This window comes from Sphaerodactylus townsendi, linkage group LG09 (assembly GCF_021028975.2).
Source record: "Sphaerodactylus townsendi isolate TG3544 linkage group LG09, MPM_Stown_v2.3, whole genome shotgun sequence".
Lineage (NCBI taxonomy): Eukaryota > Metazoa > Chordata > Lepidosauria > Squamata > Sphaerodactylidae > Sphaerodactylus > Sphaerodactylus townsendi.
The window spans coordinates 47,938,701-47,965,212 of record NC_059433.1 but is presented as its reverse complement, the minus strand read 5'-3'; the positions used below and the strand labels follow the sequence as shown (position 1 = coordinate 47,965,212).

Here is a 26,512-nt window from a genome sequence, read left to right as displayed (position 1 = left end):
TCCTCCTATGAACAGAGAGGATTTGAGGTTCTTTTAGTGAAAATCTGAGCTGCACTGAAACATTTGAGAACTATGTCATTTCTTTATGACAACTTCCCATGTAGTCTCTGTAGCATCTAACTGATAACACAGAAGAAAAGGGCAAGTAGATAGAGAAGCAGCTATGGTGTAGTGGTTAAGAACAGCAGACTTCATTCTGGAAAACCAAATTCAATTCCCTACTCCTCTACATGAAGCCTGCTGGATGACCTTGAGCTAGTTACAGTTCTGTCAGAAGTCTCGCAGCCCCACCTACCTCACAAGGTATCTGTTATGGGAAAGGGAAGAAAAGGTGATTGTAAGTCGCTCTGAGACTCCTTAAAGTTTAAGAAAAGCAGGGTATAAAAACCAACTATTCGGCTTTTTCTTATATACCTTCTCTCTCCATCCTCAATGCAAGAAGCCTGACTGTATAAGCTGTAGAAACTATTATATCCTGGGTTGATTGATCCTTTTAGCCATGGTAGCTACTGGTAGACAATGGACATTAATATAGCAAAGGCAGTCAGTGGACCAAATTTAGCCCTCAGTACAATTTTATTAGATTCTCAGTTAGTTTGAGAAACTTTAATTAACACGTGATTTTAAAAATGGGCACAATTCACTCACAAAAGTAATCTATTTCTTTGTCTAAAAAATAGACAGGGTGCTACTGGTTGTCCCTATACTTAGCGCATCAGCTGTACTGGAAATGTATTATAGGGATGTTCCTTTAATATAGGAGCACATGGAACCTTTAACTTACTGGCATAAAGGGTAATACATTTTTCCATTCAATTTTTCAGCAATGCAGCTCGTGTCTTCATGCCTTCTCTTCCATCATTAGTGGAGGTTCCTCCTCATCCCTGTTTGTCTTGTATTGTTCCTGTGTTGGAAAAAGAATAGAGGATGTTCCTCATCTGTCCCAATCCTTAATCTTTACTATTCATCTGTCATAACAGTAGACAAATGTAAAATAGCACAACTGTTGTAAGAATTTGACTCCAAAAGTTGGTTAAGGGTCGTGGCAGACAAAATATTCTCTATCTGAGAGACACCCTGCACAATATGCAAAATAACTGATAAAAAAGCTATACGTTAGGAATATGTCCTGTCATTTCCCACTTAGATTTCTGATAAGAAATTAAAAATAAAATACTTTAGAAGAATTAGATCCCTGGACATATGTGAAACAAATCAGTCCACCTTTTTCCAGGGGCGTAACGAGGCAGCCCTGGGCAAACTGTAGCCCTGGGCAAAACCTGAGTTGGATGCCCCTCATAGGCTGACCCACCTCCCACCACGACCTCAATTTTTTTTTTGCACCAAGGGACATTGGTGCCTGCAGGAGGTGCATTTTTAGACATATCAAGTTAACCACAATTTTCAGCACATCATTGGAAGATTGTCTCTATGCTACTCTAGAAGTTTTGGGGTGGGGTTTGGTTCCAGGAGCTGCCAAAGTTATGAGACTCTGACAAACTGTGTCCTATCCTCCTATTAGTTCCATTGGGAAACAATGGGGGGGGATAGGGGCACACCTTGGGAGTCCATAACTTTGAACTCCTTTGAACCAAACCTCACTCAAACTTGGGGAGTAGCATAAGGACAGTCTCCTGATGATATGCTGAACTTTTGGTGCTGCTAGCCTAAAAACTGCGCCCCCTGCAGGCCAAAAATGGAAAACCACTAAAATACCCAAAAACGAACCCAGCATTTTGATGCCCCCCCCACAAGGTGATGCCCTGGGCAGCTGCCCACCTTGCCCAATGGGCATTACGCCAGTGCCTTTTTCCTTGTAAACATTAATTTTCACTTCATAGTTAGAGAATTAATCTGCCACCATGGTGACTAAATTGTAATTCCAGTGCCACAAAGTCATAACTAAATATTTTTGTTTGCTGGACAGTCTTAAAAATCTTCACCCCATTCCTTTCTGTTTGTTTTCCCAGTTTTCCCAGCATGCAACATAAACATTATGAATATATTAGACAGCAGCTTAGTACAAAATATGACCAGTGATTTTTTTTAAAAAGGGGGAAACTCCATTGCTTCAAACATTAGTTACCAAACACATGAATTAGTTACCAAACACATGAATCAACCGTCATTAATTATTTGATACCAAGAAAAATGAAACAAACATATTATTAGTCTTGTAACAGTGAAAACATTATTAATTTATTCAGCATCAATAAAATTACACCATTCCAGAACTCTGCATTTATGTTCATGTTTCACAAATGAAGACAGTTTCTAATCACTGCCAAACAGTAAAGAGGTTCTGTCAAAAAGCCACACAAACTTTTTTCTTCTCCAGCACGCCTTCCACCATGTGCCTTGGGTCACTGCACCTCTCACATTATCCTAAGAGACAGACCTGACTCCTTGGGTGGATGGGAAACACCTTGATATTTACTTAGGCTCATTCCGCACATGCAGAATAATGCACTTTCAAACTGCTTTCAATGCTCTTTGAAGCTGTGCAGAATGGCAAAATCCACTTGCAAACAGTTGTGAAAGTGGTTTGAAAACGCATTATTGTGCATGTGCGGAAGCGGCCTTAGTATTTCAAAGTCAAAGTAGACATGACATTGGGCAATTTGTAAATAGACTTTTCTAGCATTTTTAAACAAAATGGCTGATGGGGCCTAATTTAAACTGGGGCTTTAGTATGTTTGGTGAAGGGGTTTAACACACACACACACCCCAATTTCAACCCTTCCATCCAACATATATATAAATCATTCCCCTGCCTGCCCATGTTATTATCTCTGGAGATGAAAAAGAGGGCATCTGTCTTGAATCACTTTCATTAATAACAGCATATACTGGCTTCAGTTTCAGCAGGCAAAGCTGCCTGTGTAGATGGAGAGGGTTAAAACCACAGCCCCAGACTAAATTGACCACCTGCGTGGATGCTATTTTGTCTCTTTTGTAATGCTGGGGAGATCTATTCATGGATCTCCCAGCTTTCCAACTAGTGTGTCCTTGATTTAGATTATATTTGAGACATCTCTCCTATAGTGGAATAGCAATGGAGGTCAGAGAGAGGGCAGAAAGGCCTACCTTTATGGCAATCTTATATTGAAGACCTTGTGAGTTCTCTGCTGGCACCGTTTCTCTTTTCCAGCAGTTCTATAGCAAAATTAAATAGTGTTAGGTCTCCCATCTTGCCTCTCATTTTTGTCAATCATAAGTTCTTATTGAGGAGCAGTTTCAGCTCTAAGAATGCCAGTGGTGGTATATCGTTATACATGGGATGAATTCTATCCAGGATGGATTGTTGGATTCTTATTTCATTAATACCATAGGCTTCCAATACCACCCTCTGCTGCCCTCAGGGACGCACTCAGAATTTATGAAGAAATGCTCAATCCCTCGGTTACAGCCATGCAGAGAAATTGAAGAAGCCTTCCTGGGTGCTTTCTTTTCATTTGAGCTTGAGGATCTGAAGACAGGCATGAAACAGAATAAAGCTTCTAAAGGCAGCCATATATTGCTGTTATAAATGCCTCAGTATTAATTACTTTTCCTATACCGTGATTCACAGTTAGGAGTTAATACACATTCTGAGGAAGGGAGATGAATTTCATTTTAGTTTATATTTCAACATAGTATGGAATTCACTTTGAGCAGAACTCCATTTAAGATTCTCATCTGGCACAGGAGTTGCCGTTTCCTCAAGAAGTATGGTACATATTCAGGCATGCAAACAGACATTTGTTCATGGGGATGCTCTAAATGACTACTGATCTGCTTTGGAATAGTAGACTGTTATTAACATGCTCACTGGAGGAGATCCATAAATATGGTGTTAGCATTCCAGGTCACATAATCAACCAAGATCTGAGTCCTATGGATTAAGTGGTTCAAATAGTGATTACTGCAGTCAAAGTGATATCCCTTGCTGGAAGAGTACAGCAGTGATGGGTCTTCTAGACTAGGCAGTTTCTGTACTTATACATTTGGCCAGGTCAGATGTGTATCACATGCACAACAGGGCATATCAGATCTATAGAATCTAAAACATGGTGTCAGTGCAGTAGGAAGCAACCAGGAGTGCTATTGGCTCTTGGTGTCTTCTGACACCCTTTCCTGTTAAAGGTATCCTTTGTCATGAGAAGCACAGTACTAGATAAAGGGACAAAAGAACATGTGAAACACTCTCTGGAGGCAACCCATTTTTCAAAGGCAGGCATGGGTATTTGATATATGAATCCCATTATTTGTTAGGCTGTGTTTCATATGGTCAGGCTATCCCTTGGGTTGTTGAGAAGTTGAAAGTCACTACAGTACATCAGGCTTCTGGTTCATCTAGCTAGCATCCTGTCATCAGAAGTGTCCAGCCAAGACTGAAGAAAGGCAAGCAGCTATAGAAACAAAGCTGGTTTTTGCCTATTTAGAGACAGGCGACTTGTGACTGTCAGCATTTAAGACTTTCCACTAGCCAAGCAGAATTTTCTCTACATAACTGCATGAATAAATACAAATTGGACATTAAATGTATCTGGTAATAATGGACAAAGACTGCTGAACTGGAATGGATGAAAGAATAATGTAAATTGTACTTCATAGGACTTGTACAAGAATTAGGAGTGATTTGCTAACTAAAACATTGCTAACATTGTCTTCTATTTGTTTATGTACAATTGATATGCTTAATTCTCTAGTTGTCAGAATATGGCCTTATATTCCTTTAATTTCTTCATATCCACCATTTAAACAGTTTATTCTAAAATGTGTCTTCATTTATCTTCACATGTGTGTTTGATTCTACCATATATAGTTTTATCACTTAATTTTCACCTGCTGTAAGTGTTAAAAGCTTTTTTGTGAAAACAGACCATTTACAATAACAGAAAATATGCTTGTGCAGTGTATTATAAAGGATTGCATCCAAGCCAATTCAAATCATGTATGAACTTTTACTGAAACATATGGATCAAATCCAGCGCAATATGAATGAACCAGGTTTTGGATTTCTATGCTGTTGATTTCAATACTTGGGAAGAAACCCCTGGATAAGAACTGCTTAACTTTTTGTCCACACGTCTTTTCACCAGTTCAAATCACCCTTCTGAACAGACATTTAGCAAAGATATAGGACTTCTACTTACCTTTTCCTTCTATTAGGTTTATTGCAGTTCCAGAGAGACTGCAGGAGAATAGGAGAGAAAGAAACCATTCCCCAGTCGTCAAAGCAGAGAGGAAATCACATATGAGATCCTAATCACTTGAACTTTTACTACACAGTTGCTTGATTCCCTAGCCCCATTCAAGACTAAACTACATGATATCATTTTTAACAAATCAGGTCTGTGTTTCCAGGACCTGACTCATTTTCCCCACACAGCAGTTGAATGAGTGTTGTTTTGAAAGTTTAAAAGTCCACACAGGTCCAATTTGATCCAGAACAGAAATTTGGGGGAATTGTTTTTGCCTTCTTTTGCAGTTGCCCAAGCCATAAGTGAGAATCAGGGAAGTTAATTGCTCATTTTGGAGCACTGAATATGGGTGCCAGTGTCACTCTCCAGTGGCACCCACTTCCGGGTTTGGCTGTCAAGGAGTTGTGCGGCACCCAGTTGCCAGCGCATTTGCTATCTCCACTAATATGGGTACCTTTACATTGGGGGAGGGGGCAAATGTGCTGGTGGGGCCCTCCATTGCTCCCAAATGCTGTTTGCTGCCTTGTCTGGATTGCGTCATAAGAAATATTTATTAAAAAATCAGTTAATTTTAGATAAATTGCCATTTTATATCCATAGGAAAGACATATATATTTTAGGATCAAAATCTTCTGACACCTGCTCTCTTGCTGCATTTCTTCAATATTCCAGCTCTTTTTCTTCAAAAATTATTACTTGATTTAAACAAGGTGAATAATATCAAAGCAAAATGCAATCAACAATCAGTGGGAAATAATATTAGTATAAACAAACAAATAAATGGTATATAAATCTATGGGTATACATGCAATATACATTTTAATAGGATAGGTAGCATTTTTCATTTCATAAATTGTTAGTATTTTATGTGGCCAAATTTAATTTAAGAAATACTTCTTTCATAACCTCGTTGTAAGAAAGTTTACTATTAGTTCCATTTTACTGTAGCAAAACGAGACTGGGCCTAACTACACATTACAGAGTTCTTGAATCATGACCAGCCCCACCATGCGGATTTTCCATCTGATGGGAGTTCCTTGGTGGAAACTCAGTTCCAAACCACATGGAAGCCAAATTTGGATCAAGATCATAGCATGTGGGAAGGGGTCTAATCCATAACCCTTCCCCTGATGATTGGCAACTTTGGGTCGGAAAATTCCTAGAGATTTGGGAATGCAGTCTGGACAGGCAAATTTTGGAGAGCAGAGGAAGCTTGGCAGAGATATAATCCCATATAATTCACCCTCCAAAGCTGTATACAGCACCGAAAACCCACCCCAACCTGTATACCAGAGATCTTTGTAGTCCAGAGATCAGCTGTAATTCTGGGAGAACTTCATATCCTTCCTGGAGGATGGAAACTCAATTTCTGGAGATATTTCAAATCAAGAAAATAACATCATAGACACCCTCCCCCATACATCACAGCCCTGATCTGAATCAGTCCTCTCATCCTAAAAATTGAGTTTTCATTAGGGAATTTGCAATGCATATCCATGGGCCTCCTGCCCTTTACTTTTATTGCCCATTACCACTCAGCTGGGTGCCAGGAGGAAATTTACTAGGGAAATGTGGAAGGGTTGCTTTGTGTCCCTGGCCTGATTATATCACTTCCAGTATGATCAGGAAGTCATGCCAGTTAATGCTCCAGTATTAACCTAAAATTCTGTGGTAAAACTATAGAGTTCATCCCCAGTGCAATGATATCACTTCTGAGTCACACCAGAAGTGATATCATTGCACCACTGATGCTGATCACTCCATAAACAGGAAGTCCCTGCCTCCCCCTATCTCCCACTGCTTGCCAAACTGAACTACCCTAGCCAGAAACATACCATGGGGGTGGGAGGCACTCTCTGTGATGATGTGCATTTGAATGCTAGAGGACCCTAGAAGGGGCAGGTGTAGTGCAGACGCTGGGAGAGGGAAGAGACCTGGAAGAGTGGGTGGCGTCCACGGTCACCTAGCATTCTGCTGCCTGCCTGGCTCTCCCTCCCTCACCATGCATGAGGAGAGAGAGGCAGAAAGGGAAGAGATGTAAGTAATTCTGTGGAATGTGGGGAGGGCCAGATGATCACACGGGAAGGGGGGGCAAAATCAGTTCTTGCCCAGCCTCCGGTTTCTGTAGGTACTCCCATAACCCTAACAGTTAGAACTTACTTCTCTGGCACTGCCCACTACTATCCATGCTGAGAGCCAGTCCTGGTGTAGCAGTTAAGAGCAGTGTAACCTGGAGAACCAGGTTTGATTCCCCACTCTTCCACCTGAGCACCGGACTCTTCTCTGGTGAACCAGGCTTGTTTCCCTGCTCTCCCACATGAAGCCTGCTGGATGACTTCGGGTAGTTACAACTCTCTGAGAACTGTCTCAGCACCACCTCTTCACAAGGTGTCTGTTGTGCGGAGATGAACGAAATGCATTTGTAAGCCACTCTGAAACTCCTTATAGGAGGGAAATGTGGAATATAAATCCAAACTCTTCTTCTTCATTGTTGAAATGTGACTTGAATTCAGGTTTCCTTTTTCAAAATCTAAATCCCTATCTTATGAACCACCTAAAGTCTGAAAAATCTAAATGTACATATATTACTGAATTTACATCCCTTTTCCTTCAAATGCTTTAAATTTTGCCACAGTTCAAAAGAGTATATGAGTAAATTATATCTATGATCAATGATTATTCACTGGAAGGCTCTACTGTATTGTGTCATTTGAGAGTCCAAAGCCTTTAAGCAGTGCTTTGTTTAATTTTTTTTAATTATATGGTATTTGCATACTGCTTTTCTTTCCAAAGGGTCCCAAAGCAACTCACAGAAAATTAACAAACTGCAATCCATTCATTTAAATAATAATTGAAACAAATAAAAACAAACATCTTGGGCTGCTTACAATCAGTGAGTTTGCAGCATGAGTTTGCATCATCCCCCAGGCTAAGAGCCACAGACTAAGGTCCAAGAGTCCTTTGGCTTTCCCCTTCAGTTTTTGCCTCTCGCCCTAAGCAAGCTTTTAACACCTGTAAAGAAAAGAGAACAAACTTAGCCCTAATCTAACTCATCCTCTGTTAGCTTGCTGCCAGCAATCAAACAAAATCTCCTTTTTTTCTCTGTGCTGACTGAACCTAAGTGGCATGCTCACCTTAGTCTTCACATTACAAGGTCCTGCAGTCCCTCCTGTATTCAGTTGAATAATACAACCCTTCTGTGACATCACAGCAGTAAAATCAATGAGATCTAGAAGGAGAAGCCTCAGTCTTTCCCACAATGATCCCAGAGGAATTAGCTAGTCATCACAGAACAACATGTCTAGAACACAGCCATTATTTTCATGGGAAAATAAAATAAATGCAGACCTTTTGCTAGAGCACAGTAAATACAAGGCTCTTCTTGTCTTCAGCTGAGAGCCAACATGATGTAGGGATTAACAGCAGCGGACTCTAATCTGGAGAACTGGGTTTGATTCCCCACTCCTCCACATGAAGCTTCCACCTGGAGAGTGTGAGATGACCTTGGGCCAGTCAGCCCATCTGAAGGTAGGCAACGGCAAACCACTTCCAAACATCTCCTGTCTTGAAAATACATGGGTCACCATATGTCAGCTGTGACTTGACAGCACTTTCTACCCCTACTGGGAGGGGGTAGGATTTCCAGATCCAGATCTGGAAACTTCTGGAGATACACAGATGGAGTTTGAGGAGATCAGTGGGGTACAATGCCATACAGTCTACCCTCCAAAGCATTTCTACAGAGAAACTGATCTCTATTGTCTAGAGATGTAATTCTGGGGGATCCCCAGGTGGCATCCCTATACTTAGTCTTTCTATTTGTGCTTGCAACAATCTTCTGTGGATCTGTGAAATGCTACCAAGTCAACAGACTCCACTTCCTTTGTGCTAGAGTAAATAACTATGCCTAAGGCTAGCAGAAAAAAAACGTGAAACAGTTCAGCCTCAGCACAGCTCCTTTTAGAAGCACTATATAACTAGGTATGGCTGCTAGATATTGCCCTGTCTAATTTTTTTATAGAGTTCTTTGGTGGGGGAGGGGGGAGAGATGGGGTGAACGGAGATGTGGCTGCACAGAGTCATCTGAACAGTTAATGCTTTAACCTTGTGTATAATTTATACAATAAACAAAGTCACATGTTTCTCTAATAATTTAGATGTAAGCAAATGTTGATTTATTCAGGAAGGCTACTGCCAACAGCCAAGCCTCCAGCAGTAAAATTTGAATTAAACTAGGACAGAAGCAGGCTAGTCTATAATAACATTTGTATAATTTTATTTTTGCCCTTGGCTCAGTTCATTTCCTTCTACAGTAGATGCATGAAATTGGTTCTTCAGCCACCTTTAGCTGATGTTCATTGATATCAGGAGTAGACAGAAAAGCAAGAGAATGTAAACCTTTTAGACTTTGTATTTCTAATATGAAGGCCATGAATTCCTAGGTCATTTTTAACACTGATTTTTTTTAATGTGAATTGTACTCTGTGAAAGTATTTCTGAGTAGTTCTATTTAACCTGGATATACAGCTTCTCTTCCCTTCTTTTCAACCCTCCTCAGAGTTTTTCCGTGTGAGGGCTTAGACCTGAAACAGCTAAACAGATGCAAATACTGTGTTGTTATTTTATTTCTTCATTCAAGCCTCAGGGCATGAAATCTGACTTCTCTTATTCTGCTCTCAACGGCAAGAAGGTTAAGGAGTGTATTTTTTTAAGCCGTGGAGAGTAATAAACACTAATACAAAATGTGTGGAAATGCGAAGTTTAACTTTCTGTGCGGAGGTGGGGAATAGAGAGAGAGAGATACAGACAACTTCCATCAAATGTCAGTGAAGTAAATACGGGAAGAAACAAACAAAATATATCCTCAAAAAATTAACATCAGAAGATTTCTCAAATGAAAAGTATGCTTACCCATTTTATGCAACTGCAAGCGTACAATGGTTTACCAATGGAAACATAAATGAGGATCAGAAACACTTTCTTTGCTTCTAAACCTAAATGGAAAGGGACTGTGCTCTCTCCCCGACTACCACATGCACTGGGAGTTGGGTATTGTGCTTCATTAACCCCCACCCCACCCCCACACACACTCAATCCAGGCCCTCTGGCAAGATAGCTTTCCATTCTCATGAGGGGATTTTGTTCAGCTTGCTTCAGGACATGGAATGGCCATTGTGATGTGAGGGCCATCAGGGTCAGATGGTAAATGAACACCAGACTAGGGAGAGGAAGGAGGGGGTCTCCTTACTGGCAGGCCTAACAGATTGATCTGTATAGCACAGTCTGTGGTCACAGAGTGGGACATTTAGGCCACCAGTGTGACGGAAGATAGATGGAGAGACAGATATATACTCATGTCAAATACAAGGCAACTTGTAAAAGGGCTCTTTGCTTCCTCACATAAAAAATGCTCAGGAGGCATCAAACAGTTCCATGGAGGGAAACAGGCAGCACCTTTTATTCTGCCTTCCTGTAAAGTGATTGTTCAAACACACAGACCAACCAAGTGCCAAGTGCCTCATTTGCTGTGTGGTTAGAGCAGGGGTCTGCAACCTGCGGCTCTCCAGATGTTCATGGACTACAAATTCCATCAGCCCCTGCCAGCATGGCCAATTGGAATTGTAGTCAATGAACATCTGGAGAACCGCAGGTTGCAGGCCCCTGGGTTAGAGAATCCATCTATTATAACAATCCAGGTCTATTGATTCAATTAGTTTGAATGGAAGGCACTTGCTTTTAATTTCTTGCAGCACCATCATTATCTAAACTGCGTGCATCTTATGCAATATGGCTGAAAGACATTTGACACTGATCTTTTCAAACTTTCTGAAATCAAGCTTAAACTATTGCTGCAGAATAAAGTTTCATCTCATTTTCTTTGAAGATATATGTGCTGATCTAGTAAGTTCTTGAAATTATGGAGACACTGATTTCATAGAGACAGCAAATGAGGATATTGAATTCCTCTGCAATGGTTTCACTACTAATGTTAACAGAAGAGACAGCTCCGCACATGCAAAGGTTTGTGCATATGTGCAGGATACATACAGTACAGAATTTTTTGGGGTGGATAATAGAATAACTGATTGCATCATCTATTAAAAACAGGCCACAGATCCAGTTGAGATGTATGTCAAACTTTTCTTACCCTGTGCCTGCAACTTACTGAAAATGACTACAATTATCTGCTATTTTAAAACTGTGACTCCATAATAAGTTGTCATCTATTTCCATCTCAAGAATTGGAAACAGTTCTCATGTTGCACAAGCCCTAGTGCAACTCATATCAATTTTATTAAGTCCCATTTAAAGTTAAAGAATTTCAGTTAGTTCTGGCTATTTTGCTCCATTGATTCCAGTAGAATTTAATCGCAACTAATATCAGCATTCCTGTATTTGGGCAGCTCGAAATGTTTCTTTGTACAGACATTCATCTTAGATGCATGTCTTAGGATGCATTGAAATGTTGTTTCAGAATATATGTATTGGAGTGGGGTGCAATTTTCAGGGAGAATTAGTGAATGATTAGCTGTTCTTTCATCTACTAATTCTTCCAAGCTTACACACACACATATACACACACAAACCTCCAGCAAGAGGAAAAACTGGTTGAGAACACCATGGGTTGGATCTGGCTATCTTTTCTGTTCAATGTTTCCCAGTTCCACTCCTTACCACCAACCCTTATGCAGGTCTCATGATCTTCAGCATAGCTTTTTTGTGTGGTCAAAATGGACTCCTCCCTTTTTCATCAGCAGAAATGTTGGCTGGATCCAAACTAGGAGAAGAGTTGTCAATTAATCTAATCACAAAATCGTTTTTATAACGACCTCATTTTATTACCCTTTTCTTTTTAAAGGCTCCTAACTGAAACATTCAGTCATAATCCATCACACTGGCATCAGATCAGTGGACTGTAACTTTTGTGACACTGGAGGAATTGATTGTGACTTTTTTATGTGATTCACCATCCAATTTTTGTTTTCATCCATTTATTACCCACTAACCTCTTAAACTAGCTCTAGAGATAAAAAGGAAATACAACTATAGAAGACAGTCATAAAACTGTCATAAAAACCGTCAAATAAAAATGCCGTTGTATATTGCCAGGTGCTTATTAATGATGCCTTATGGACGACCTTTCAGCACAGGTGCACAGGGGGTGGATTCTCAGGTAGTCTTTAAGCAGATCCAAACATCACAAGCTGTTCTTTAATGTTATCCCATTATAGGGCTGCAGTAGTCTGTTGCTTTTTTTCTGCTCTAATCACATCTTCAGCACATCCTGTTCTCTCTTCCAGCCATGCTGCAAATCAGGGGACTCATGATACCAATATAAATGGAACTGTATGCACAGCAGCGATTGACACAGGTTCCTCCAAACGCTTATTGTTTCCCAGGGCCAGCAACTTGTTCCACCCCTCCTGACCCAACTCTCAAGTAGCAGCTAGGAACTTTGGGAAATTCCCATACAAATAGATGCTTCTTTCTTTCTTTCTTTCTTTCTTTCTTTCTTTCTTTCTTTCTTTCTTTCTTTCTTTCTTTCTTTCTTTCTTTCTTTCTTTCTTTCTTTCTTCCTTTCTTCCTTCCTTCCTTCCTTCCTTCCTTCCTTCCTTCCTTCCTTCCTTCCTTCCTTCCTTCCTTCCTTCCTTCCTTTCAGGCAGCATGGTTCACCCTTCCTCGATTTTATTATCACAAGAACCCAGTGAAATGGATTATGCTGAAAGAGTGTGATTGGAACAAGGTCACCCAATGAATTTAATGGCAAAATAGGGATTTGTGCCTAGGCCTTCCAAATCCTAATCTGGTACTCTAACCAGTATACTACACCACCCCCTATTTCCGTGACATCAAGTTAAAACTGGGTCTTGATTCTTTCAAGGACATTCCGAGAAGCATTAAAAAAAATTAATTACAGAGCGCTGTCCTCCTTGGTTATAAACTCTATTGTACTTTTGAAAAACCTTGACCTGCCTTTAACAGCCTTGAAGTAATACGAGGTCAGTTATTTATCTAGAATCTGGCTAGCTGTTGTCTTTTTGTTGAGATTATACTGCTGTGCCATTCTAACTGTATACAAAAAGTTTTTTTCATTACTCCAGTGGGAGAGATGTAATAATTGTTCCAAAACATTTTGTTATTGTGTTGTAAAATTATTTTGGTTATTTACAATTAAATTGCTACTCCAGTGGGAAAAATTTTTTTGAAGTAATTATTGTAGCCTGGTTGGTACAAGTTTTCTTCCTTTCACTCTTTCAAGGAGATAGCATGGTTAACAAAATCAATAGATTTTCAAGAATGGGATTGCAAATCCATTCTTCCCATATTATATTCTAATACTTTCTGTAAGACTCAGGGCACTTTCGCACATGCAGAACAATGCACTTTCAATCCATAGAATCATAGAATTGGAAGAGAACTCAAGGGCCATCAAGTCCAACCCCATGCAATGCAGGAACACACATTCAAAGCATTCCTGACAGATGGCCATCCAGCCTCTGTTTAAAAACCTCCAAAGAAGGAGACTCCACCGCACTCCGAGGTAGTGCATTCCACTGTTGAACAGCCCTTACTGTTAGGTTTTTCCTGACATTTAGATGGAATCTCTTTTCCTTTACCTTGAATCCATTACTCCTGGCCCTAGTCTCTGGAGCAGCAGAAAACAAGCTTGCTCCCTTACCAACATGATATCCCTCCAAGTATCTAAACATGGCTATCATGTCACCTCTTAACCTTCTTTTCACCAAACTAAACATACCCAGCACCCTAAGTCTCTCCTCGTAGGGCATGGATTCCAGACCTTTTACCATTTTGGTTGCCCTCCTCTGGACCTGTTCCAGCTTGTCAATATCCTTCAATGCAATTATTTGCAAGTGGATTTGGGAATGATGTGGTTATGTCATTAATATAGGTCATGTCCAGATTCAACCCAAATTCAATAGTTTAATTCTGGAGCATTGCCCTATGCAATTATGTCACTTCCAGGATGTGCATGGTGTCAGTCTCTAGGTGGGCTCTCAAGATCTGGAATTGACAACTGATCTCCTTACAGAGCTAAGTTCCCTTGGAGAAAATAGGTATTTTAAGGGTAGATTGTATGACATTATACCCTGCTGATAAATGTCCATCCCTTCTCCAAACTCTAGATTTCCCAGGCTCCACCCCCAAAATTTCCAGGAATTTCCCAACTTGGAGCTGACAACCTCAGTGTTGCACTGGAAATGTCAACATGGCACTAAAACAAGGCCATCTGGAATCAAATAATGGTATGTGAAATCATCATCCTAACTCTTAACAATGTATGTCATTATTTCAAAGACCTTCACATATATTATCTCAGTTATCTCAGCCTTGTAAAAATGTTGTTTTCCTCCAGACTTGTAGAGGGAGGTGTGAATCCAAGGAAAAGAATGTCAGACTAAGGCCGAATCCCCACCGGGAAATTCAATCTCGTTAAAACCAAGTTTGAAAATAAACTTCACCTTTTCATCGAGGTTTCAACCTCCCCTCTGCAGCATGTTTCCAGTTAAGACATCTAGACTATCTCGGATTCAAGAAATGTAACAATCCCCACTACCACGCGACATGGCTAGATGGGTCTCTCCTGATTGGCTGTCGCGCCGTTTTGGGGCAGGACCTTTTTTTCTCCTGCAAAAACATGCTCACATTATGATGTCATAACGTCATCACGTCTCCCCCAACGAAGGTTCTGGTTCATTATTGTTCTTTCGTGCTCTCGCGAGAACAGCACTGCGTGCACTGATTGGTTGTAAAGCATTTGTGTCACGCTCCATGGTGGGAAATTTGAACCAGGATTAGACCCCCCGATCGTCCCCTCCAAACTGGATCAAAGACATGTTTTTTGAAAAAGTAGTACTTTCGAGCAGGTTCGGCAAAGACACAGAATAAGGGGGAGAATGAGCGCCAGAACCGGGATGAATCCTTGTTCGTCGATCAGACAGTGGGGAGTTCTTCCTGAATCCTTGATATTTTGCGTGAGTATCACGCGATTAGTTGACGGTGGGGAATGTCTCTTAGGCCACCCAATGTTTATATAGGGGGAAAATGCATTTCTTCAAATCTGAATGAGAATTTAACATTATTGCTATTCAAAATGATCAGTGGCCAGAACATATCTTTGCTGTGATAAGGTAGATTTGTTGTAATCCAGGAAACTGGCAAGTGCCCTTTTCCAGCTCAAGGTTGATTGCTGAGGAAGGTGAAAGCACAAGCAGTCAGGAAGAGAAACACAGCCTAACTTTGAAACCCACCTCTAGTCTCATTCATATGCAGGCCAAGCAGTGCCATTATTGTTCAGCTGGGGGCATATTTAATTGCTGAATATTCTGCAGATGTCTGGCAGGCTGTACAGATAAAGGCAGTGAACTTGCAGGCTTATGACAACCACATCTTTTTGTAACATCTAAATTTCTCACTGTTTAAGGATCTTTCATTTTTAGCTGAAAAAATCAGCTGTTGAACTTTTAAAATCAGAGTGATGTTTAATTCCTCAGCCAAGTTTTGTTCTGCTACCTAAGTAGCATTTTCAAGGTTTATGAAAATAAGGCACTGTTGAAGTTTTTCATTCAGCATGCTTGTACAAATTTCTATACAGATATTATCATAAGCCCACTCATTCTTATTCTGTTTCCTGCCATTATAAAGTATCCAGATATCCCACATTCCTTCAAAAATGTGCTTGGGAGTGTGTTGCAAAGTCTGGATTAATAACAACTTGATTACTAAAATGGAAAGAGTTGTAGGGGTGGGTTGGTGCTGGTGTACAAAGCTTTGAAAAGAGCACAGAGCCAGAAGGTAGAGTCCATAGATGACACAGAACTGGAAAATAAGAAACCTACCCCCAAAACTATCCTACCCCCAAAATTTTATGTAGATCCTTTCTAAGTTTTGAAGGATTGGAAACTGTACTTTTTGTTTTTGAAGGGGAGTATTTTTCTACAGCCACTAATACTAGAAATGTTAATTTAAAAGAACACTCTAATTTTTGAGACTAGAAGCCTAATTTCTATTATTCATGGCATGATCCTGTCACATGGATACATCAGGATTTATTTTGTGTCCCAATGTGTTCTTTTTGATGTGAAGCTCGTGAAAGATGAAGGCACAGACCACAGGCCATGTGCCATGACTGGTAACTCATTAACTTGTACTGAATTCAAGAGGCCCTGTTTGAAAAAGGCTCTAGTGTTCTCTTCAATATGGCCTGGGTCTTACTACAACATGTGGACCAGTCTCACCCAGTCAAGGCAGATCATGGAAGCTCAGCAGGGTCAGCTCAGGTTAGTATATGGAAGAGGAATCACCAAGGAAGTCATGGCATTGCTATTTAGAGAGGCAATGGCAAGCTACCTCAGGTTTTCTCTTGCCTTGAAAAGTCTATGGAGATGCCATAAATCAGCTGTGCCTTTTTGTTGCAACATAAAATCCTTATCTGCCTGCCAACTAGTACAGTGCTCTATTTTCAACCAGTGTTCCATTGTGTCTGATTCATAATAATGGCATTTTTAAAAAATGCTGAATATATGTAGTTAGGTCAGTTATGTTTATTCATTGAATCACACCTCTGCACAACATAGGCATAGGGTAGAGAGTGAACTAATCTCGAATACTCTTTTGCTAGTACACATGCTTGGTGGGAATGTTTGCATAACCAGCATAAACTGCCAACTCTGTTTGATTTCCTATGGATGTACTCGGGAAGCCAGCCTTTTTCTGAGACTCTCCTTCATTCCAAACTATCATGATAATTTTTGCTTAGCTAAAAATGTGGGCAGCAACTTACTTTTGGTTGCTGAATGTCTTACCAGAAGCGTAGCTCCAAGGGGACAGGGGGTGAAGCCCCTGTGGAGGTGTGGCGAGGGCATTCTGGGGGTGGGATGGGGAGGGGAGGGGGCATTCCAAGATGGGAAATGGGCGGAAGACGCACCGGTGCCCCAGGCACTTTTCCCCCTTGCTACGCCTCTATGTCTTACACCCAACTTTGGGCTAGAAATTACTTGGAAGATGGCTGGCGTAGCATTGTAGCTAACAATATATACTGGGAACTGGGAAACTTTTGGTTCAGATTGTAAGCTAATTGAATGACTTTAGATAAGCCATTGTTCCTTCAGCCACAGCTACATACCCTCCCACAATATGGAGATGATATTGCAAGGATGTTGTAAAAAATCTGGGTTATCTGTGAAGTCATTTGAACACTTGCAATGTGCTACACTCTGTTCCAAGGAATATGATAGTATGGTCATTTGTGGTGCAGAGTTTAAGAAAATTGTATGCTTCCCCATTAGAAAATAGTCCCAAATGAGCATGAGAATTATCATTCATTTTTACATGCTGCCTTTGTCAAAACCATTATTTTGTGCATCATGGAAAATGGTACTTTGATATGGTACTTTGATTATGGAAAATGGTACAAGAGCATTTATAGTTCATTGAATGACTTTCAAACAGAAGAGGAAGGTAGGGCTAGGTAGGCACCAGGGCCCAGGTGGAGCATTCTGCAACGAAGAAGATCTGGCATGCTTTGCTCTGTAGTGCAGGATTATACAATCTACTATCATCTTTCTGTGGAACAGAATATAGATAAAATGCTATTGGCTATTGTGGTTTTTCTGAGCTGTGTGACCACGGTCTGGTGGTTTCTGCTCCTACTGTTTCTCCCGCATCCACAGCTGACAGTCCACAGCCATCCAGCCCAGGATGTCCACCACAGCCAGTTGATTCTGGCCATGAAAGCCTTTGACAAAATGCTATTATTGCTTCATTTGTAGTTTCCATTTACAATACTGACCAGTAAATTAAAAAAAAACCCTTAAGCCTCACTTAGTTTTTGCTCAATAAGGAATGCTATCATTTGATATACATCTGTAGTAGCATTGAGAAAATACTAATATTGAGATATGGCTAGCTTTGCTGTGAGGACAAACTAATAGCAATGCCTTTTTCATTTCCATGTGTATGTTACATTTGCATTGGGACTCTTCCATTATGACTACTTAGGTGTGTGACAGTTTGTAAGAAAGCTGGCCATAACTTAGGCAGAAAACTGGACCCCATTAAAAAAACATAAAAGCTAGGAGGGAAGCAAGTTGATGTGGCATGGCTCCTGGCAATGAGAAAGCATGAGTGTATGCTGAAGCTTCGAAATAGAAAGTGATGTCCTCATAAAAATATGGCTCTAGGCTGGTGTGCCACTAGAAATTCTTCTGTCAGTTTAGAATATTTAGCTCTAAGGGATCTCTACTTTCAAATGTATCTTTTGATGCAAAATAGGCTGCACAGAGTGAGATAGTGCTCAAGATGGGGGAGAGGCCTTTGCTCCCACTTGCCATTTGGTAAACTGAAGTTGTTTTCTTTTCAGATTGTGAAGTGTCAAGAGGGCAGGTGGATTACCTGACTGGTGTTATACAGGTCTCCAGGCCTTTACAGTATAGCAACGTGTTACTGATATCAACATAGCCAAATAATATTGAAAGCTTCCAACACTGCTGGTTATCAGGGGAGCCTCTTAGCCTAATTCGAAAGCTTAAAGCTTCAGGCAACTACATTTTCCCCTCAGTCCCAGGCTCTGTGTGTGTGTGTGTGTGTGTGTGTGTGTGTGTGTGTGTGTGTGTGTGTGTGTGCACATATTCTATTTCAGTGCAGTATATCCAATCGCTGATGGAACATCACACACAGTGCCTTTTGCATTGTTGTTTCTTCTCTCCCTATTTCTACTTCAGCCACGTGTTTTATATTTGACTTGTTAAACTGCAAAAGAAATTGGGGAAACAAAACACAAAACTTGGGGGGGGGGGGAGAGCAAAACACCTCAGGTCCTGGCTGCCAAAATTTCAAACAAGAAAACACACAAGCTTTGGTGCTCGGAGAGAAATGAAAGCAGCAGAAATCAAGAAATGCATACATATGCATAGACTTGAACAAAAACACAAGCTGCCTTCATAGCAATCTGGGCTCTGATGTGCCAAACAAAAGGAGTTATTACTGCAAGCAGTTTTTGTGCCATGAATTTAGGGCATAACAAGGAAGAATTCTGATCATCTTTGCAGATTTTGCTATTGAGCTGTACAGTAGCAGTACAGTAGATTCAACTGGGGATGAGGGCAGAGGGTACAGCTTCTTTCTTTTGGACAGCAAAGCTGAGGAAAGATCTCATTTTAAAAGCGAGCCAGATGCAACAACAACAATAATAGCTCAGATGTTTTTAGCACTATTTATTTTCTACAGAGTATCCTCCATTGAATGTAATGAGATTCTCCTGATCTCATGTTCAGATCCTGCAGATCATTGGGGCATTGGCCATTTTTCTTCAGGCAAGTGATATGAAACAAAGACATCTTGAGAGGGAGAGAGTGAAGAAAACGTACAGGAAAAAAATTCACAGGAACTTTTCTCTCTGGGTGCTGAAATGTACAACATATTTTGTTCTTAACACATTTGCATTTTTTTTCAGCTGTATTCCCAAATAAATGATCCCAAAATGAAGTTGGAGAGTAAAGCAAATGACTATGAGACACCTATACAGCTGGGGTAAACCAGGCTGTCTGACTTCATAATACTTATCAACTTCATGTTAATTATTGTTGGACAAGGTGTTCTTCAGCCTCAGGACAAAACAATGAGACAACTCAAGCTTACATCTTAACTATAAAAACAATCATTATTTGATCATTTAGACGTATCTTGTAGAAATAATAGCACGTCTTATATTTCCATTTTCTTGTGAGATCCTTCATCTTTTAAGAACAAGCCTATACAAATATGAAAAGAAATCATGATAATTTTCATTTCCCAGTATATCCTGATCCCACCATTTATAAAACCAGGATAATCAGAAATAACACTGTCACTATGGCTTGGGACAGCATCCTACCATGATGGGTGTGGGATGTGAAGATGGATTCATTTATTTAAAATTGTTAAAGCTGCACTGGAAGACCCAAATCAATGATGGTAAAAATAAATTTTTACTCAAAAGATCCAGATTTACAGTTTCCAAATGTCGCTCAGTGTAAAGTACATCTTGGTGAATATAATTAGAATGTGGATATCCATGGCAAAATCACATCTTTCAGGGCCAGTGATTTATTAAATGAAGTTGGTTAGATCAGCAAAGGAGTAGGATGTTTAAACAGCTCAGGAACAAGCCAAGCTGAGCAGCCGGAAGTGATGCTTATGACAGGTGGTCCAAGGCACTGGAGAAAGGAAGGTGTTGAACTGACAGCACGAACTTCAGCAAGGTATTGAACTGTTGGTGGAAGCATATCCAGAAGATGTGGCCTGAAACTTACTGATGAATTTTTTCACTTTGACTTGTATGTGAGACTAAGCCATAGGTCTACAGAAGAGCATTGTCTCATACAGACCTTTATCAAATTATATACAAGGAAAAGATTCAGATGGCCTTTCCTAACATGGAAGCAATCTTGCGGCTATTTCTTAGCTTAGTAGTCACTAACTGCTTGGGACAGAGATCTTTTTTCAAAACTTAAAAGAATTAAAAATTAATTAAGGGCCATCATGTCTCAAGAGAGGTTGTCTTTGCTGAGCATTCTGTGTGTTGAATATGACAAACTTAAACAAGTTATGATGAATTTTTGGATGATTTTGCTATGAGGAAGGCTAGGTTTTTAAAAAAAATCTTAGTGTATTGGATGGTTGTAGTTTATTAATATGTATTTTAAAATCAACTGTTTAATTACAAAGTAGGATCTAAAAGTGTCACACTATCATTGTCAGGTAGCCATGACCCCAGGCGAACTGTCGGGAGGGCGCAAAATCACCCCCATCCACTCCTCTCCTGTGCCAACCCAAGGGTCATTTAACCCCCCTGTCCCTGTGGGCGGTATGCAGTACCTGTCTGAACTGCCTCCTTCCCTCTCCAGGCCCTCAGGGCCTGGGGAGGGCATGAAGTGGCCTGTCAGGAGGTAGGGGCGGCTTGGATGGGCACCGCAGCAGCAGGCTGGCCCAGGAGCCAGCCTGCCGCTATGGTGCTCATCCAAGCTGCCCCCACCCCCAAGCCCTGCCCCAAGCCCTGCCCTCGAGCATGGAGGCATTGGGGGTGGAACCCCAGAGGAGGTGTTGTCCTCAGGTGCCATCTCCCCCTGATACTCCTCTGCATGGAAGCAATCCTAAGCAGGTAAGTCCCATTTATTCATTTTGTCAGAGGTAAGTCCCATTTATTCATTTTGTCTTATTACTCGGAAAATATTCTCATGCTTGCAGTTTACATGCCTTCAATTATTATCTTTTATAACTGGCCTGAAAGGATATTATATGAAAATATCAAATGCTAAAGTGGGGTCCAGGAGAGTATCAACTTGTAAGAAGAAGAACGGTTTGCATTTATATCCCACCTTCCTCTCCTGTTAGGAGATTCAAGGTGGCTTACAAGCTCCTTTCCCTTCCTTTCCCCACAACATACACCTTGTGAGGTAGGTGGGGTTGAGAGAGTTCCGAAGAACTGTGACTACCCCAAAGTCACCCAGCAGGAATATAGGAGTGTGGAAACACATCTGGTTCACCAGATAAGCCTCCGCCACTCAGATGGAGGAATGAGGAATCAAACCCAGTTCTCCAGATTAGAATCCACCTGCTCTTAACCACTACACCACAGTGTTTGTGTCTGTTTTCCACCGAAGAGTAACCAAGACGGCTTCATCTGTAGTCATCACTTTACCACTACAGTGGTACTAGTAATGATAATGGCCACACATGCTTGGTTCCATAACTACAAAGGGAAAAATGTGAAATCCATTCTGACTAACTGAACGAATATGATTGTGGATATTGCAGTGTGAATAGCTTCTTCTGCAGTCAACATACCTCATTGTCAAGCTATCATATTTTTGTTTGTTTTAGTATTATAAATCATATGCTTCCATGAATCCATTTGCAGATAGATAATGGTACTCAGACATTAAAATGTCACTGGATGAATATATGGAAAGCACAATAAAAATAATACAATATGGAAATTGTTTAAAGAAAAGCAGTAAAATGTTGTGTTGTTGATAATTTTAGCACCCTGAGACCACTGTAATGCTGGCAGGTCATTACTGTGTGTTTTTAGAATCAATTTCTTGACATCTCTCCCTGTACTTCTGCTTTCTGAAAATGTTGGAATTTCTGGCATTTGCCCTGTAGGCTAAATTCTTCCTGATGTTTGTGCACTAAAGCAACTGTAGTCCTGGAGGAATTAATATGCTTCCATTGTCAGTTTTGCTGCTGTTCTCTTCATTATCCTTCTCGGAGTCAACCCTACCTGCAGGCAAACCTTAACATCCGCACTTCTGCTGAAGTAGATGTCCCCACCTCAGCTTCTAGTATTTAGGAACAGAAATGAGAAGTCGAAGAAGGATGGTATGTCCAGTTCTAAGGGAAGAAGTTTTGGCGCTGAGCAATGAATTATAGGAGCAGAGGAGAATGCAAAGAGATTATTGAAAGAGTGAAGAGAGGCTGTGAATAAGTGATTCGATTAGAATTTGGCAAGAGTTGGAGAGCCCAAGAAAGTAGATGAAGGATGTGACCTTCAGTGTATGAAGGAAAGTCTCAATAAGTTTTGGTGGCAGGTAAGACACACAGGAAAAGACCATTGGACAAGCCTACAACCTTTTCCTATTTGCTCAAGAGGTACTTATACACTCTGACCTGCACTTTGAAAAGTAGTCTGAACAATTTGTTTTAAATATATATAAAATTGTTTTCTACTGAGTCAGTTCACTGATCGATCTAGTACAGGGGTCTGCAACCTGCGGCTCTCCAGATGTTCATGAACTACAATTCCCATCAGCCCCTGCCAGCATGACCAATTGGCTATGGTGGAAGGGGCTGATGGGAATTGTAGTTCATGAACATCTGGAGAGCCGCAGGTTGCAGATCCCTGATCTAGTATATCTCCACATTCTGGGTGAATGTTTCCCAGCTGTGTATAATTTAATTGGAGATGTCTAGGGTGGTCCTGTGCATGTAAAACATGTACTTTACTTGATCTATGAGCAGTGAACTGAGCTTGCTAATCACCACACACACGCTCACACAGCTCCCTTCCAAACTTTGTAGTTCCTATGCATATTTACTATATTTTAGCTGCTATCAAGCATATTTTGCAGGACTTTAGATCTGAGCTGTTTGTTCATCTTGGACAGGGGTCCCCAAACTACAGCCCGGGGGCCAAATGTGGCCCCCTGAAGGCATTTATCCGGCCCGCCAGGCATGGCGGCGATGGCTCCATTCATGTGCAGTGGGGGCTTGAGGGAGAGGAGGAACCGGCTGCAACGGCTGTTGATTGCAATTACATGATGGCACCCCCAAATCTCCATGAATTTTCTGACCCAGAGTTGGAAACCTTACATGTGGCAATGCCTGCTCCGCCCTTCCCTCTCAGCTACTCCATGTGTTGCTCTCAGGCTTTCTGTTCCGCCTCACTCCCATTGGCATCAATTGTTGGCTCCCCATCTCCCTACTGGCTAATCTGCCGTGCATTGGCTGCTAGGGAGGAAAGAACCCAGGAAGATACCTGATCCTGGGTTAGATGGAATGCTTCATTGGGAAAGTTCTGCTTTTTTTTTTTACGGGGGAAGGTATTCCACAGCCTCCCCAACAATATTTGGAGCCCACCCTGTACTTGACATACTTTGGTTACTGTTCTAAAAATAGACCATGACAGAAAGGCTGAAAGGTGAAATCAAACATTTTACAATCATTTGTGCATAGGAATTTGTTCATAGTTTTTTTTAGTCCGGCCCTCCAACAGTCTGAGGGACAGTGAACTGGCCCCCTGTTTAAAAAGTTTGGGGACCCCTGATCTTGGGTAATGTTTCATAGCCCCTTTACCCAACAAGCTAAACAGGCTTAAATTAGAATTTACAAACACGTTACAATAAGTCTTTGGTCTGCCACACAACCCTAACCTTTTCAATATTTATGTGTTCAAAAGACCAATCCATTTTTAATCCAAAGAATTATGAATTAGCTTCCCAATAAAATAATATACATATTGTTGGTGGATTTTTTTTCATTTTTGTTGGATTTATATATAAAAACAATGTATCCACCAAAATTCAGACAACTAACACAGCATAGGAAGGAGGGGGAAAGTATTGGGTAGGGGTTTTTTATAATGGACAAAATGGCAGTATAGTAATAAGGTCTTCATACATGGAAAGATGTAAATTATTTTTTAAACCCTGCTAAAAATAAGAAAGAATAACAATCCTAAGAACACTTTCCTGGGAGTAAACCCTATTGGGTAGACCTGAGAAGAATTCTAAGCAGACATGGTTAGTGTTGTTCTCTAAATGATAGGCAAGCTTCTGCAGGGAGGAAATTTCAAAACTGAGGTGCCCCCTAGGTCAGATATCCACTCACACCTCATCTCTTATACTACGGACACTTGAAGCAGATCTTTGTTGAAGATTTTAACATTAAGGCAGAATGCTACGGGAACAGTGATCCTCTAGAAATCATGGACAAAGGCTGTTCAGGAGGTACAACTTGTGCCTTGAACTGTGCCCAGAAGCAAATAGGTAGCCAGTTAAAATATTTGCATCATTATTAAATGTGAAACAGTCCTGGTGTGCTACCGGTTTGCCTACTGAGGAAACCAAGGGAACACATAGGTAGCCTTAAATAGAATCTCTTGGTTGGGAAAATGATGTAGGAGGTAAAACTGAAACCCCTTCTCCATATGTTCTGTGGTCTTGGTACAATTAGACACCATTTATGCAGAAACTGGGGATAACCCACAACCCACATGTGACTAAGTTACGTGTTTGACCCAGGGTGAGGACCCAAACCCAACCTGTATACTCTGGAATGTGTGAAAAACTGCCCCAGGCTTTCTCAAAGTTCTTTTGCTGGTTTACAGTTACGTCTTCAAAACAAATGGCATATTTTAAAAGACTCCTGTTAGAAAGGCCCAGATGGCGACTCTCCCTCCACTTCCCCTACCTACTGAGGAAAGAATTGCAGCATGGGAAGACACAACATATACTAAGATACGTGGTGTTAAGGCTACAACATGCCGTCTTGTGTCTCTATGAATATACAAAAGCACAAATAAGAACTTGGGGTGAAAGGCTATTGTAAGCTCTTTGCTTTGCTTGAGGAATGAATTCAGGTACAACAACTCACTAGGAAACTCCAGTGCAGCAAGTGAACAGTAAAGACTCCAAGCAAGAGAGGGCTTGCCAAGAAGGGGAAGCCTGTGCCTAATGAGGAATAGACAGGAATACTCAGAACCTGCCCTTATGAGATTGGAGGTAAGAGTAAATTTACAGAGTTGCCCAATTATTAATATCAATAGGAATTTTTGTTCTGGAGTTTAGAGTAAATACATTCTGTGCCCTTAAAGATCAAGCTTTAGAAAAGAGCAAATTAGTTAGCAATCTCAAGGGCAAAGTTAAAAAAAAAGAGTTAAATCCACACATTCTGCCTGCAGCTATTTAAGAGCACCATATTAAAGGAGCAGATGGTTGGTATACCTCTGTACAAAATAAAATAAAATACAAGTAAGGAGTAAATCCCAAACTGTTAGGCAGGAAAAAGCTGTCAGGCTATCAGAGAGAAGAAAAACATGCTTTAAAATAGAAAAAGGCTTTGGAACAAAAGATATAGCAGCTCAATGTTAAAGCATATGCTTGCATGTATAGGGTTTCAAGCTTGATTCTTGGCATTTCCACTTAAAGAAATGCAAGTAAGCAAGCTGAGAAAGACCAAGGCTACTGCCTCTCAAACAGACCATAATGACCTAGATGGACCAATGCTGTGAGTCATTATTAGGTTGCTCATAATTTCCAGATTTAATCTGCTTAGATGTTTAGGAGAAAAAGTACTTTTCAATGGCATGCCATGAAGAGGTTTTTTAAGCGCGCGCACGCGCGCGCGCACACACACACACACACACACACACACACACACACAAAGTTGGGCACCACCATGCACCATCTGGCCTGGGAAAGAGAAGACTGACCATCTACAAATAGTTACAGTTCATATTGCTTGGCAGTACCCTTGGGGGAGGAGATTCTCCAGGGTTTGCTAGAGGTCTTTTAAGGACAGAACAGCAGACAGATGACCAGAAAGCTGGACAGAGATTTTAACATTTCATTCCCCACTCCCCAGAGCTGCTTCACTGCCAAGAGATAAGTCAGAAGCCACAATCCATCTGGAACTCCATTTCTTCTACTGTTTTAATCTATTCTAAGCTATTTTGAAGAACATTAGATCAAAAAGCAAGTTATAAATAAAATATACGTAAATGTTTTAGATTTTCTTATGAAGTTCACATGATATATCACAATCTA

General features: G+C 40.7%; 1 long non-coding RNA gene across 2 annotated transcripts; it reads right to left on the bottom strand.

Annotated features, from left to right (window-relative positions):
- Nucleotides 1–557: 557 nt before the first annotated feature.
- Nucleotides 558–10,219, bottom strand: LOC125439363. 2 transcript variants are annotated; one of them, XR_007245524.1, is made up of 5 exons: nucleotides 10,098–10,219; nucleotides 8,075–8,198; nucleotides 5,139–5,176; nucleotides 3,088–3,156; nucleotides 558–904 (listed from the first exon to the last, which is right to left on the bottom strand). It is a non-coding gene; the product is annotated as an uncharacterized LOC125439363 (long non-coding RNA). The 2 variants fall into 2 exon arrangements; XR_007245523.1 differs by lacking the exons at nucleotides 3,088–3,156; nucleotides 5,139–5,176.
- Between the last annotated feature and the right edge of the window lie 16,293 nt (nucleotides 10,220–26,512).